General features: G+C 31.3%; 1 long non-coding RNA gene across 1 annotated transcript; it reads left to right on the top strand.

The window, feature by feature from the left end:
- The first annotated feature begins 8,987 nt into the window (after nucleotides 1-8,987).
- LOC112029586 (uncharacterized) lies at nucleotides 8,988-11,560 on the top strand. Its single transcript, XR_002884767.2, has 3 exons — nucleotides 8,988-9,331; nucleotides 10,264-10,330; nucleotides 11,231-11,560. It is a non-coding gene; the product is annotated as an uncharacterized LOC112029586 (long non-coding RNA).
- Nucleotides 11,561-17,027: the final 5,467 nt, after the last annotated feature.

The raw sequence follows: 17,027 nt of genomic DNA, 5'->3' as shown, positions 1-17,027 counted from the left end.
CGGAGGCATGTATGAGGGTGGGGGGGCCACGGCCCCCCCAAAATTTTAAAATTTTTAAAAATATATATACAATTATTTTTATGTTTTCAAAATTTAGTCTACAAAAATAAAAGTTGGCCCCCTCTCCAAATATTTGAATTAGTCCAATAATGCTCTTAAAAAAAAAATTGGTCTAATAGTTATAGAGATATAACTTTATTTTTCACAATTCTATTTTTTATTGTAAAATATGCTTTTATATCTGTTAAATATTCGATAAAATTTGGTATCAATCATGTTTGAATCTATATTTTTCAACCTATTATGTGACGATTAACAGGTCATTGACTCATTAAAAAAATTTTGTCACTAAAACTACACATGAAATGTGTCTTTAGTTGCCATATAATGTGTTAAAGCAAGGTAACTTTAAATATGTTTGGAGCCTAACTTATTTCTCCAAGTTTTGGATCATTTATGTTTTTGAAAATTTCATTAGTTCAATTGAAAGATTTTTTACTTACTTTAGCATAAAATTTGATAATTTGTATTTAAAATGAAACTTTTTAAGATTTTGACCACGAAAATGGAAAAAATGAATTTTATTTTATGAAAGATCGTTATCAAAAATAATTTTGATTGAAAATACTAAGATCTTTTTTTTTTTTTTTTTGTTGGGTGTGTGTATATATAGAACTTATCAAATAAAAAAATGTGTATATATGTGTGTATGTATAATAAAAAAGCGTGTGTGTGTACATGTGTATGTGTGGGTGTGGAAGTTGTCTTGATAAATATATTAGCATCGCAACTTGGCCCTCCAAACAAAAATTCCTAACTCCACCTCTGCACAAAACTAAGGCATTGGGGACTGGTGTGCACTGGTTCCAACATCAAATTTAACTTCCTATATGGTCTAGACATTGGTTATAATAATTTTTTTTTTTTAAATAAAGCAGAGAGAAAAGGTGTTTCTCTAAAAAAAAAAAAAAAAAAAAAAAAAAAAGCAGAGAGAAAAGGTTGAATCTATAAATACTCTAGTCCCTTAACTTGAAATTCTAAATTTGTCATTGGTATAACCACGATATTTAAGACACAGTTTTGATATCATATATATATATATATATGTAAACACATTATAATTTTTAAAAGGAGCATTCAATCAATAAGGCAAAATCAGGATAGTGATAACGATATGGAATTTATATTTACCCATAAATTGAAAGTATTCGTATGCCAATTACCCGAATTTTTTTTAATGTTAAATTTTTTATATTTTATTATTTATCCGAATAATCTCCAATACAAAAAGTAAATTAACAATGCGCCAAAAAAAAAAAAAAAAAATACAAAGTCAAAAGATGTAATGCAAAGTAAGCGTGACGTCCACACCCCACATCTCTAGCATAGTACTGCTTTTATTTTTGGGTTTTTTAAGCTGAGATTTCCAGGAGTGTTATAAACTTATGAGAAAGTTCACGGTGTGCTGAGGGAATTAGTTTAGGAAATATTTTAATAAACTTTTTATAAAAAATAAAAGAAAAGAAAATTAATTTTTTTGGTGATATAACTGTTTTAAGAACATCAATTAATATGACCCATATATTTATAAGGAGAAAGTATATCATGTTTCGATAATACTAACTCAGCATTTGTTTTGATATTTCCTATCCAATAAATGAGGGACACCTATTTAAAAAAACTACATCAGATTATTTTAATAAATTTTTTTTTTTGAGAAGGTCTATTCTAATAAATTAATCACAATCTTCTATACTATCGGATAAATAAATTAATCATTTATTAAAATAATCTGATGTAATTTGTTAAAACAAATATCACTCATTTATTAAATAAAAAATACTATAATAAATACTGAATTTATATTATCGAAACATAATATATTTTCTTATTTATAAAAAGTTGGCTTTGTTTGTCAGAACAGGAGCATGAGACGAAAGTCAATACATATCACTGTCACGATAGTCTAATTAGTACTCCAAGACCCAAGGTTTGTCCTAACTTATAATTTGTAGGTTGGTTGTTAACAAGTGGTAGTTGACTGGCTGTGGCTCTACATAATGACATTGACAAAGTTCATGAATTCAGATACGTGTTATCTCTAACGATGTCATCACTTGCCATTAATGAAAAGCATACGCAACCTTAAATTATTAAGTTCTGGGTTTAAACTAATGAATTATTGAAAAAAGTATTTCAAACAGGTTTCATTATTGTTCATAAATTAATATTAATTATTTCTTGACTTATTCATTTAAGACACTCACTAACAAATACTTATTCAAAAATTTATTCTTTACTATGTTTTTTTAGCGTGATGATCACTTTATAAGTATTAAGTACTTGTGGGAGATAAGAGTTAGAGTTCAAGTATTTAAGAAAGAGTTTTACACATATATACACTTAAATTGAGCTAAAATAGAATTTCTATTTTGTAATATATATATATATATATATATTTACCCTGCGAAATTGGCTTAGGAATAAAGAAGATTTTTTTTTTTGAGAATAAGGAATAAAGAAGATTAATTACTATTAATTAGGAACAGTACAACGGCTGTAGCATGCAGTCATGGCAATCCGAAGTTCCGAACTTTTTTGATGTATATTATCGAAAAAAATAATAAAATAATATCATACACCCTCAAACCACACAAATAATTTTTTTTTTTTATCAATTGTTTTTCGTTTTTTAGAAACATACACAGAAGGGAAGAAATGATGAAATTCTTACGCAAAGGCACAAGTGCAAGACCATATAATTAAGTGATTGTTACTAAGGAATTGTTGTAGTATTTGCTTCGTTTAGCTTTCGGATGCCAACTTGGACCATCTTTCACATTTTGGGTGCATTAGATCACAACATAAAACCTAGAATTGATATTCTAACAGTCACAATAAAGAGAGGAAAATTTGAATTCTAGACATAATTTTGGGAAGTCCCAAAATATGCCAATTGAGTTACTAGCTCTTGGGTTAGGCGTAAAATTAAAACTTACAAATATACCACTAGAAAGTTAGTAGATTTTCCTTTAAAAAAAAAAAAAAAAAAAATCTGGAGTCCAAATCCTGGGCCCTCTTATATATATTGGACAATTAGAGAAAAATATTCAAAAGAAATAACTATATAGAATTTGTCAATAGGTATATATTAAATTGATGGAATGTAACCTATAAATAAATACAGAATTGGAGGGATTTCAAATCTGTCACCCCATCTGAAATTAAGCAGAAATAATAATTTAAAAAAAGAGAGGAAGAAAAGAATAATAGTATTTATACAGTTTACTACGTACGTACTTGAGGAATAATATGGATATGTAAGGCAGACAGTAGAGATTGAGAGGTACCTGCATTCGCCAAAGTAGGTCGCCACTGGGCTTGATCTGGTAGCGGTTCTTGTAGAAATTTTGACGAGCCTCTTCAACCTCAGCTCGTTCTTCAGGAGTACCAGCCTTAGGGTCAAATTCCCATGTCTGCCTTCCAACAAAGTTGTTTGTGCTGAAGATGCAAGGGTCATTGCCACCCTCAGCTATCTTGAGCTTTCACATTTTCTTTTAACTTCGAGTTTCTTTGAATCAAAATGCACTGCTATGATCAAGATTTGGTTATGAGTTATGAGTAGTTACATTTTTAACTGAGTTATGAGTAGTTACATTTTCACAGTTGAAAAATATAACTACTGTACACTAGTATTATTAAATCATATATATTGCACGCTATCAATACTGTTAGGTTCTAACATTTTCAGGGGCAGAGCTACGTCACTGGGGGGGCCATGGCAACCCCAAAAGTTAAAAAAAAAATTTTAGAGTAGGTAAAATTGCATATTTGAACCATTTTTCTAAGAACTAGCCCCCACATGAAAAATTATTTGGCCCCTCCATTTGTCCACATTTAGTGTTCCTTGCAAACTTGCTTTTCATCTTTTAATATTTTCCCTAATTTATTATTAGTCTTTATTGTTGAAACTCCTTCATATGTCAGACCATTGGCTTGATTAGAAGTTTTACTTTTTCAATTCCCAAGCTTAAATATATTTTTCTGATCTGGTGTGAGCTGATATTGCTCTTTATTGTTATTATATTGCTCTATGTTGTAAGCTGAGACTGTTGTCCGCATCTGTTGCTACTTGCGAGTAAATGTTGCTCTTTGTTACTGAATATACTTGTTGCTATTTTTTCTGCTTTGTTTTTTTGCTCTATTTTGCTGTGGCCATTCTTTTGGCTTTGTATTCTTTATTTTCTTTGTATAAAATTTATAATTTTGTCTCAAAAAAGAGTGCTGAGCTTATTTGAAACTAGCAAAAATGACTTTAAGATCTTGAGAAGTACTAGAGTATTCTTCTCCTTTTTTTTTTTTTTTTTTTTTTTTTTAATTTTTTTTTTGATATGTTATTAACAATTTAAAAAAAAAAAAAAAATATATATATATATATAGCGCTCTTTTTTCTTATCCAACCTATGTTTTAGGATTTGAAATAAAATAGCCACGTTATCATAAACTCAAAATCTATTTTGCATCTAAACAAAAAAATCACCTAAGCATTAAATTGGGCCAAATCGACAAAAATGGACCAAAGTGAATCGAACTAGACCAAAATATACTAAATTGGACCGAATGTACCAAATGAGACCCAATGGTCTGATATGGACCGAATTGGACAGTAATTGACCAAAATAGACCCAATGGACTGAGTAGACCAAATAGACTGAATTAGACCAAATAGACTGAAATGGATCAAGGTGGACCGAATCAACCGAATTAGACCAATTTGGACTGAATTTGACAAAAACTGTGCAACGCACAGGTATACTAAAGTATGATATGATATATGATTTTTAATGAAGCCTTGTTATTAATTTATAGTTTGTAGTTTGTAGTTGTACCAACGGGAGACATGAGCAAGTGGAAATTATGATTTTTCTCAAACCAATTAATTAGCCCAGAAAATAAAAAGGGATAAGAAGTTTGCTTAAACAGTAAAACGTATTTATTCTTTCTTTCTTTCTTTCTTTCTCAGAGTTTCACATTATTGACATGTCCATGATCATGAGTTTCACTTCTATCCACCTAGGTTCATAAAAAATTAGGCTATAACTCGTACATTTTAGCTTACCCATGACAGATTTGGATCTTTTAGATTTCTTAGGGTACTCTACCAAATAGATTTCCTTAAATCTTAACTATTCTATAGTGATTTAATGGTCTAGATTTTGCCATGTTAACATTCCACTAACAATAATCTTAATTGTTTTATTTGCAACATTATTTTATTATTTTAAGAATATTGTTAGTGAAATGTTGACATGACAGAATTTAAACCATTAAATCATTAAAGTGTGGTTAGGATTTAAAGAAATCTATAATAGAGTACCCTTGAAAATCTAGGAGATTTAAATCCACCTATGACACCTACAAATCTTATATTTTTTGACTGCTTTAATTATAATTCTTTCTAGAACCACAACAAAAATTTATAAAATTTTACAACATTTCTAATTTGGCCTACCACCTCATAATTAAATGGGTTATTGAAAAAAAAATTATTACAAATTGTGGTGGATGCATGTGTGAAGTGGTAGGCTAATTTGAGAATGTTGTGAATTTTTGTTATGTCCGTAGTTTTATTGTTAATTTTAGTAACAAGTAGTGAATTGTACATGGCTACAAAGCTAATCATGTAACACCCCAACTTAATTGCATATTTAATAATGTTAAATATGCATGACTTTATGTAATTTTGGGTATGGATTGGTTGTCGACTCACCATGCAGTTGTGGAATGTTTTGAGAAACGTGTAATCTTTCGTAAACCCGGCCAATCTGAATTTTATTTTGAGGGAGATAGGAAGGTTAAACCAATGAGTATAATTTCTACTCTTCAAGCAAGTAATATGCTTAAAAAGGGGTGTAGTGGCTTTTTGGCATATATGATTAATTCTGAAGCTACTAATGAGAAGTTAGAAGATATTCCTATTGTAAAGGAATTTCCTGATGTTTTTCCAGAAGAGTTACCTGGCCTACCTCCAGATAGGGAGATTGAATTCTCTATTGAACTTTTGCCTGGTACTGGTCCTATATCTAAGGCTCCTTATAGAATGGCCCCAGCTGAACTTAGAGAGTTAAAATTGCAATTACAAGATCTACTTGATAAGGGTTTTGTTAGACCAAGTGTTTCGCCATGGGGTGCACCAGTTTTGTTTGTTAAAAAGAAGGATGGGAGTTTGAGACTTTGTATTGATTATCGGGAATTGAATAAGGTAAAAGTGAAGAACAAGTATCCTCTTCCCCGAATAGATGATTTATTTGATCAATTACAAGGAGCATCAGTTTTCTCAAAAATTGATTTGCGTTCTGGCTATCATCAACTGAAGGTGAAGAAGGATGATATATTGAAAACTGCCTTTCGAACCCGATATGGTCACTATGAATTTCTTGTGATGCCTTTTGGGTTGACAAATGCACCAGCTGCTTTTATGGATTTAATGAATAGAGTGTTTCAGCCTTACTTAGATCAGTTTGTGGTGATATTCATTGATGATATTTTAATCTATTCTAAGAGCCAGGAAGATCATGAGAAGCATTTGAGGATCGTATTGCAGACTTTAAGGGATAAGCAACTTTATGCCAAACTAAAGAAGTGTGAATTTTGGCTAGCACAAATTTCTTTCTTAGGACATGTGATATCAAAGGATGGAATTTCTGTTGATCCAAAGAAGATTGAAGCTATAGTGAATTGGGAAAGACCAAAGACTGTCTTGGAGGTTCGTAGTTTCTTGGGCTTGGCTGGTTATTACCGGAGATTTATAGAAGGTTTCTCCAAGATTTCCGGGCCTTTAACCAATTTAACCAGGAAAGCAGTGAAATTTGAATGGACTGATAAATGTGAGCACAGTTTTAAGGAGTTAAAACAAAGACTAGTTACAGCCCCAGTGCTTACTTTACCTTCAGGTTCAGGAGGTTTTGTGATATACAGTGATGCTTCTAAGAAAGGTTTGGGATGTGTTCTCATGCAACAAGGGAAGGTCATAGCTTATGCCTCTAGACAACTAAAATCATATGAGCAAAATTATCCTACTCATGATTTAGAATTAGCAGCAGTGGTCTTTGCTCTTAAAATTTGAAGACACCATTTGTATGGCAAACCTTGTATGATATACACAGATCACAAGAGTCTCAAATATTTGTTTACACAAAAAGAGTTGAATCTTAGGCAAAGAAGATGGCTAGAGTTGATAAATGACTATGATTGCTCCATTGAATATCATCCTGGTAAGGCAAATTTGGTGGCAGATGCTTTGAGTAGAAAGTCTTCAGGACAATTGGCGTGCATGCTAACTACTCAGAAAGAAATTTTGGCAGATTTACAACGGATGGGGATTAAGTTTATAATTAGGGGTTCAAGTACATGTTTTTCCACTCTAGTTGTGAAACCTACCTTATCGGAGAAAATTAAGGCCTCTCAATTTAATGATCCAAAATTAGCAAAGATCCGTGATAAAGCATCTAATGGTAATATACCTGGTTTTCTCATTAACAAGGATGGTGTTTTAATGCATGGTTCTAGATTGTGTGTTCCAGCAGATGATGAGTTGAAAAGACAGATTATGGAAGAAGCTCATTGCACTCCCTATACTGTACATCCGGGTAGTACCAAAATGTATCATGATTTGAAAGGAAATTTCTAGTGGAGTGGTATGAAGAAAGATATTGCTGAATTTGCAAGTCATTGCTTGACTTGTCAACAAATAAAGGCTGAACATCAACGACCTGGAGGACTATTACAGCCCCTCCCTATCCCGGAGTGGAAGTGGGAGCATATTTCTATGGATTTTGTTGTGGGACTCCCAAAATCATTCCAAGGTTATGATTCGGTTTGGGTGATTGTAGATCGAGTAACCAAGTCAGCTCATTTTCTTCGTCTGAAGGTTAACTATCCTTTAAATAAGCAGGAATTCAAGAAACAAATTCTTGATAAGCACTTTCAGATCAGGTTGGTTCGTGTTAGTATTGAGGTAAACTTGATATTAACATGCCGGTCATGCTCTAAATCCGGCTGATTCGGGAACGAATAAAGGCTACTCAGAGTGGGCCGAAAAGCCATGCTGATAAGAAATGACGAGACATTGAATTTGATGTGGGAGATCATGTATTTATCAAAGTTTCACCAATGAAAGGAGTGATGAGATTTGGGAAGACAAATAAGCTAAGTCCTAGATTTGTTGGACCATTTGAGATACTTGAAAAGATTGGATCAGCTGCATATCGAGTTGCTTTACCTCCTGCATTATCCAAGATACACAATGTATTTCATATCTCTAATCTCAGAAAATATATTCCTGATTCAAAGCATGTGATAGAGTATGAGCCACTTCAAATCCAAGAGAATTTGTCATGTGAAGAGATCCCAATTAAGATTTTAGATCGTAAGGAGCAAGTTCTTCGCACCAAGACAATTCCTATAGTCAAGGTGTTGTGGAGAAATCACTCTACAGAAGAGGCAACCTGGGAGGCAGAGGAGGAAATGAGACAAAAGTATCTGAATCTTTTTGTTGATGGTATGTGTGCAATTTTCGAGGACGAAAATTTTTTTTAAGGAGGGAAGGATGTAACACCCCAACTTAATTGCATATTTAATTTTATGGTTTATATGCATGTTATTATTTTAATTACTTTTAAGTGCATGAAGCTTTGATTTTTTAAAAAGATTATGAATAATTGAAATGGCTAGTTGCATTATAAATATGTAGTTAGTATGATGCATAGTTGGTGTTCTAATTAGACATATGATGCATGAAATGTGATTGTGGAATTTTCACCCCATGCAACCAATGAGAATTCAACACAAATAATGCTAAAGCACCATGCATGTTGACAAACTAAAAGGCCAAGGACTTGGCCGGCTATGCAATCACTAAGAGCCACTTTCCTTGACTTTCTCAAGCAATTAGAACATATATGCTCTTTTAGTATATATATGTATGTATGTATATGCAAGAATTATTTTTGTAGAAAAGTGAGTGTGAATGCAAGAATTGTCAAAAGTTGGGAAAAAGGGGGTGTGATATTTTCTTCCTAGCATCCCACGTATCCCACTCCAATTGTCCACATTCTTATCTTCTTTTGTGCCCCAAAAGTCTTCTCACTTTTCTGATTTTCTTGGCTGCGCCAGAACAGAAGTCCAGCTCTTTTCTTCTTTCTCTCTTCTTCCTTAGCTCTTACACGGCTGTACCTTTCTTTCCCCCTCTCACCAAAAATCATAGACAACTCTCTATAAAGAAGAAAAATTAAGAGCTTAAACACTAAGGTTTCATCTTCAAAGTGCGTGGGTAAGTAAGTTAAAGCTCATCTGATTTTGTGTACTTGGATAGTATGATTGTTTGTTTATTTTCATTCTTTATCCTCTGTTCTGTTTTGTGAGACTGAACTTGTGATTCTGTTTTTGTAAGTTTAAAGAGTGATGGTGTTATGAGCTATTGGATGCTTATTATGGTTTTTTAATATGTATTGTATAGGTATAAAAATACCCAAGTGAAATGATGGCCTATTGCTATTTGTTGATGATTTTAGAAAGAACATGCACTGAAGCTGTCCCTGTGACAGATTTGATGTTTACAAAAAGAAAATTCTGTATTAAATCATGTTTTGTGAATTAGGATTCTAGGAGTAGTTTTTATGAACCCTAAGACATGTGGGGTTGTTATGGAAGTGGTCTCACAGTATTTGGATGAGTAGAAAAATAATGGTGTAATTTCTAAGTTGCATGAGTTTCTGCCAGGACAGATTTGAACATGTGGTATTGTATGATTTTTAATAAATCATGGGTTTATGTTTTGACTCCGAAATTTTTATGGTATATAATGGACATAAAGGGGAGTAGTTATGTAAAATTTCATGATTTTTGGATGTTTTTAAACAGCCCATTCGTATTTTAAAAATGGGGCTTTTGCTGCTGTAATGACCAGTAAACTGGGTAGGATAACTCTGACTTTGTGGATTTAATTTTGAAGCTAGGTTGAATTTTTTGGGCTATAATTTAATATGTTCATCCTTTGTTATGTTTGGAGCATATATAAATTTTATACCTTGGTTTCTCTATGGTTTGGATGCATAATGTGTTTGATGATTGTATCATATGCTTTGGGAAACTTATTGTGATGGGAATTAAGATTTTCTTGAGTTTGAGAGTTAGGTTATGATTGAGGATAAGTTTAAATACTTAGGAAGAGGTTGTCAATAATAAGTTTTGGTTTTCATTTAGGTGACGAGAACGAGAACACGGACACTTGAGCTCCTCTTGTACAATCTCTCGCGTCTTCGGCTTTTAAGTAAGGGATTTGAGATGTGTGTCTTTGATAAGTATAGATATTATTTAGAAAAGTATTATGCGTTAAATCTTTTATTTAGAGATATTACGTATAAGCATGAGTTAAGCAAAACATGTGTTCGTGAGTTATTCAATCTTATATACATAATAATTTTAGCATTGATGCTATTATTTATATCACGAACATGATATTTAAGAATGAAGCGGATATGCTACTATTGTAATACGTTTATGTAAAAGAAAAGTTATCAGAAAAATATAGTTTTCGGTTATTCCATCGTTATGATCTGAACTCAGCCAGTAGGGGTTATAGTACTGGCATTTCCATGGAAATTTTGATTGGCCATTATAAGTGGGACTGGCTCTATTGTACCCGCCCTTGTTGGTAATAGCCAACTTGTGGAGGATGTCAACCTACCCCCATGGTTGAAAAGATGTATTATGATATGATTCTGGAATGACCTAGCATTATGGGAAATGCTGGATGCCTAGCACTCTGTGCTGGAAGCCTCCCAAAGTTGTGACAGACTTACAGTTGGATTAACTAATATATATGATAAATGAGCTATTGAGCCATTTGGAATTATAAGAAAAGTATGATGATAAGAAAGGTATATTGAATGTGTTATAAGTTTAATGAGAAGTTATGATAAAGTAATTACAATATGTTCAAAGATAAGGTTATTGCACTATGTTGTCCTTTTATTATTAAATGAAAGGAAAATGAAGTACGTTCATCTAAAAGCTCATAAATTATTTTGAGAACAATAAGAACAATATGAAGACTATTTTATCAAAGTTGGCATATCCATAAAATATGTAATTTACATGCATTCTTATCAAGGGCCCATGGAGCTTAAAAACCTTACTGGGCTTCGCAGCTCACCCTTTTATATTTCAGTGAACAGGTTCTTCCTAGAAGCAGCGAGAGTATTAGAGGTGGCAAGGATTCGGTGTTTTCTCGTTTGTCAGAATGTATAGTTAGTTTTTTTTGTACAGTAGTTAGCTCTTTTGTTGTATAGAAGGAATCAAGATGTACTTGATTCTTGAGCACAGATGTAATTCGGTATCTTAGTTTGTTTTAAACCCCGGTTGTATGTCTTTGGGGTTAGGTTTGTAATAAGAGTTTGGTAAACGTTTAGCTATGTAATATTTACATGAATACCTGACGTTTTTAGCCAAGTGGTAATCTTTCCAAGTTCAAAGGAAATGAAATTTCAGGTTTTCATCATTTTTGTATATTATGGTTTTATGTAAGAAAATAAGCAGGAATTCAAGAAACAAATTCTTGATAAGCACTTTCAGATCAGGTTGGTTCGTGTTAGTATTGAGATAAACTTGATATTAACATGCCGGTCATGCTCTAAATCCTGAAATACAGGTTTGGGTCGTGACAAATCAATTCAATGTTTTTAGACCCCTTTGCCTTCAAACTGACATCTATTGGATATCTAAGCCTTTTTTTGGAATCTTATTAATTCCAGAAATTTATATAATTAGTATTATGCTTGTGCAATGCATGGTTTAAGAAAAAAAAATATAAATAATAAAATTAAATATTTAAATAAAATCAAATAATAACATATATAGTAAAAAAAAAAAAAAACCATAGTAATAGAGACTCACTCCAAGTAAATTATATTAAAGCTTTTCATGTACTTAGATACGACATTTAAACAGAAGGTTTGAGAGTAAAGAAAACCCAACGTACATAAAAGAAAAATCATTATATCCTATAACAATTTTCCCATGATACAAGTTTTACATGATATTGCTAAAAATTTAAATCATTCTTTTCATATAAATTTTTTTTTCTGTCATTGTAAGTCATATAGCAAATAAGAATCATATTACTTCAAAAAAATAATACATTTTTTTTTCACTCAAAATTAAAACTCAGCCACACATGCATCAAGGAATTTAGAGAGGGAAAAAAAGTGAATCAAAATATATATATTCACACACACACACACACACACACATATATATATATATATATTAAACGTGCATACATTCATACATAATCACAGATATATTAGATATAGGTAATAGGTTATTTGAAGTTAATAGTATAACTATAATTAAAAATAGTATACATGACAATTAGGTAATATATCTTGGTATAATTAGGGATGGATCTAGGTGGGGGCCCATGGGGGCTGGGTCCCCCTAGTCTTAAGGGAGAAAAAAAATATATATATATATATATATATATTTATTTATAGGTATATTTTTTACAATTTTATATTTAGGCTCCCTTTTTCAAAACTTTTAGGCCTCTCCATTACAATTTTACATTGATTTTATTATAATAGCATTTGCATCAATTGTGAAATAGCATAAGGCCCCAAATTTGTCCAATCAATTCTAAAATACACTCACATCAGTCTATGTATTATTATACAAAAATACATTTGTGCTATTGTAACTATGTAAATTTACACAATTTCTTCAGCACAAATGTATTTTTGCAAATTTACACAATTATTATAGCACAAATGCATTTTTGTACAATGATACATAGATTGATGTTGGTGTATTTTGAAGTTAATTAGGAAAATTTACTCAATTACTGTAGTTATGCAAATGCGTGTTTTGGAAATGATTTAGATTGAAGGCATTGGTTTTTGGTCGAGGAAGAGAGAGATGATTTGAGATAATAATAATAATAATAAATTTGGTTAGAAAATAGTTGAGGTTTCATGATTTTTTTTTTTTAACTTATACTCTGGTTCCCCTTGACTCGAAATCCTAGATTTGTCCTTGGGTATAACCACGATGTTTAAGACACAGTTTTGATATATATATATATATATATATAAACACATTATAATTTTTAAAAGGAACATTCAATCAATAAGGCAAAATCAGGACAGTGATAACGATATGGAATTTATCTTTACCCATAAATTAAAAGTATTCATATGCCTATTACTCGAATTGTTTTTAATGTTAAATTTTTACAATTTATTATTTATCCGAATAATCTCCAATACAAAAAGTACATTAACAATGCCCCAATTAAGAAAAAAAAAAAAAATACAAAGTCAAAAGACGTAATGCAAAATAAGCGTGACGTCCACACCCCACATCTCTAGCATAGTACTCCTTTTATTTTTGGTTTGTTTAAGGTGAGATTTCATAAACTTACTAGAAAGTTAACGTGTGTTCAAAGGTAAATTTATAAAGACTTGGCTTTGTTTGTCAGAATAGGAACATGCGACTAAAATTGGACTCCAATGTACCATAACACTTACCCAAGGTTTGTCCTAACTTATAAGTGGTAGTTGTGGCTCTACATAATGAAATTGACAAAGATCATGAATTCAGATACATGTTATCTCTAAAGAAGTCATCACTATGGTTCAAAAAATAATATTAATTATTCTTTGACTAATTCATTTAAGACAGTCGCTAACAAATACCTATCCAAAAACTTACTCACTACCACACACTCTTAGCGTGTGATAGTCACTCTACAAGTATTAAGTGATAGTCACCTTTAAAGGTCGGGGTTCAAGTTTCTAAGAAAGAGCTTTATACATATATACACTTAGATTAGGTTAGAGTAAAATTTTTATCTTGTATAAATTAAAAAAATTAAAATAAAATCAAATAAAATAAAACTACCCTTTTTAGTTTTTTAACGTTTTATTGAACGACAAAGGAGTAACTAAGCTTTCAAACAAAAGTTACAAAACAGGGCAAAGGCAATAAAATATGAACAGCGAAATTGGCTTAGGGGAAAAAGGAAGATTAATTACTATTAATTAGGAACAGTACAACGGTTGTAGCATGAAGTCATGGCAATCCGATGTTCCGAACTTTTTGAAATGTACTATTTTTATTTATCGTATTTAAGGATTTTTTAAGACACTAGGGGGTATTTGGTTTGTATTTTCAAACAACAATTTTTAGTTTTTAAATAACATTACACATATTTTTACATATTTTTTCACCAACACGTATTTCCACACATATTTTTAAACAATATTTTTTAATTTTTAAATATATATACCAAACGGGCCTTAATAACTGCTTAAAACTAAATCTATTTCATATATATTATCGAAAAAAAATAATAAAATAATATATCATAAACACTTTTTATGTAATATTCTTTTAATGATGTGGAAGGCAACCACCCTCAAACCTCACAAATAATTTCTTTTATCAATTTTTTTTTCTTTTTTTGAAAAACATACACACAAGGGAAGAAATGATGAAATTCTTACACAAAGGCACAAGTGCAAGACCATATAATATATATATATATATATATTTGAGAAACAGGCCAAAGTGGCCACTTTATTCAATAGCTGAAAAATCCAATAAATAACAATAATAAATATCTGGTAGAATAGACTCTATTCAAATTAGTAACGGAAAAGAAAACTTTGCTCTATTGGCAAAGGCATTAGTTAAAGCATTACATTGCCTACAAATGTGAGAGAAAGAAAAGTTCTAAAGAAAGCTAGAAGACAACAGAATGTCTTAAATAATATGACCACAAGACAAATATAATAATTGTCCATTACTAACAGCATTAATGGAAGTCTAATTAAGTGATTGTTAAGGAATTATTGCAGTATTTGCTTCCTTTAGCTTTCGGATGCCAACTTGGACCATCTTTCATATTTTGGGTGCATGCAATAGATCACAACATAAAACCTAGAATTGATATTCTAACAGTAATAATAATGATTAAAAAGAGAGAGGAAGAAAAGAATAATAGTATTTATACAGTTTACTACCTGCGTACTTGAGGAATAATATGGATATGAAAGGTGGACAGTAGATATGGAGAGGTACCTGCATTCGCCAAAGTAGATCGCCACTGGGCTTGATCTGGTAGCGGTTCTTGTAGAAATTTTGACGAGCCTCTTCAACCTCAGCTCGTTCTTCTGGACTACCAGCCTCAGGGTCAAATTCCCATATCTGCCTTCCAACAAAGTTGTTTGTGCTGAAGATATAAGGGTCATTGCCACCCTCAGCTATCTTGAGCTTCCACATTTTCTTTTAACTCTGAGTTTCTTTCAATCAAAATGCACTGCTATGGTCAAGATTTGATGATTTGATACCACTTCTCTCTCCTTTTCATTGTTGAAAATGCAACTACCGGACACTAGTACTATCAAATCATATTTATGGCCTTAACTCATAACCAACCTAATACACTAGTTCTATCAAATCAGAAAGCCATTTTGTCAAAAGGAAAATACTTAATTATTTATTTGTATATATACGACCAAGAATTTAACATCAAGTGTATATCGTTAGTGGATTGTAATTTCCAAAAGAAATTTTACTTTTTTAGTGTATATAAAACCAAGACCAAGAATATATGAACAGTATTTAAATGGTTCATACATGGTTTTCTAAATAAATAAAAAATGGTTCATGAACACGGTAGAGAACTCTTTAGTATCTCCAAGAACTCTGTTTAGCCAAAAAAATCTCCAAGTACTCTTTTCACCATAAACACGCACGGTAGAATATGGAAGAGAGAGAGAGAGAGAGAGCAATGTGGGCTTACCTAAAGAAGGTGCATTTTCGGTAGAAGTACTTGCAAAAAAGGAAAAGAACTAAATTTGGACATATAAGATATGTGATTCATATATGGGACTCTTGTGAATGTCATATAGATATAGTGGACTAATTAATGTAGAACAAGAAATCATTCTAGTTAAACAAATCCTTAGCGAACCAAGGGAAAATAAAATCGAAAATCCACCAAAATTTTGAATACAGGACTAAGTAGGTATGTTGTCTCCTATGGAGGATATTAATCTAATCTTTTTAGAAATAGGTACAATGCTCAGTCTCAGTTTGACACTTACCCCACCCCCACCCGTTGACATTTGTTACCACGCTCAGCTCTAAGAAATATATGAACTACAACCAGCCAAAAAATAGCATTTATAGATCCAGACTCTTCGTTACACTAATAATTGGGAAAATTTGGTATTTATCCTTTATTTACAAACTATGAAGCAAAATGCATTTGTTTTAAAATTATTTTGCAAAATATCTGTTTTTTAAATTCAATTTTAACAAAATTGAGTTCTGTGTAAAACTTGATATCTTCAAAATTAAGTTATATATATATTTTAAGTGGAATGTCGAGTTTCATTTAAATTTTCAAAAAAATTGAAGTGGCAAAATATACATAAAAGTCGACTTAACTAATGTCAAGTTTTACCAGTAACTTGATTTTGTTAAAATTACATTTCAAAAATAGGAACATTTTCTTAAATAGTTTCAAAACAGGAATATTTTGCTGCATAATTTATAAATTAGGAAAAAATATCCATTTTCTCCCTAATAATTTTGTAGACACAAATCTCACCTACTATGTAACATGACTAAGGCATTGGGTGGTAGTGTGCGTTGGTTCCAACATCAAATTTCACTTCCTATGGTCTAGCCGTTGATTAAAATTATTTAAAAATAAATAAATAAAGCAAAGAGAAAAACATCTATGCTGTTTCAATACATGAATTTGAGTTGACGATTGCGGTAAACAATGACAAGTGACAACTTTTTGACCAAATCATCTTAACACTAAAAGTCTAAAACCATACTAGATTTTTCAATGCCAAATCCTATTGACCAGTTAAATTTGATGTTTTATTAATGTACAATTGCATACACCCTATTTAACTTATTCCTCTATTTTGGAACATAATTTCTCACGT

The sequence above is a fragment of the Quercus suber genome, unplaced genomic scaffold (genome assembly GCF_002906115.3).
Source record: "Quercus suber isolate HL8 unplaced genomic scaffold, Cork oak 2.0 scaffold_35, whole genome shotgun sequence".
NCBI classification, from domain to species: domain Eukaryota; kingdom Viridiplantae; phylum Streptophyta; class Magnoliopsida; order Fagales; family Fagaceae; genus Quercus; species Quercus suber.
This window is presented reverse-complemented; position numbering and strand designations above follow the sequence as displayed.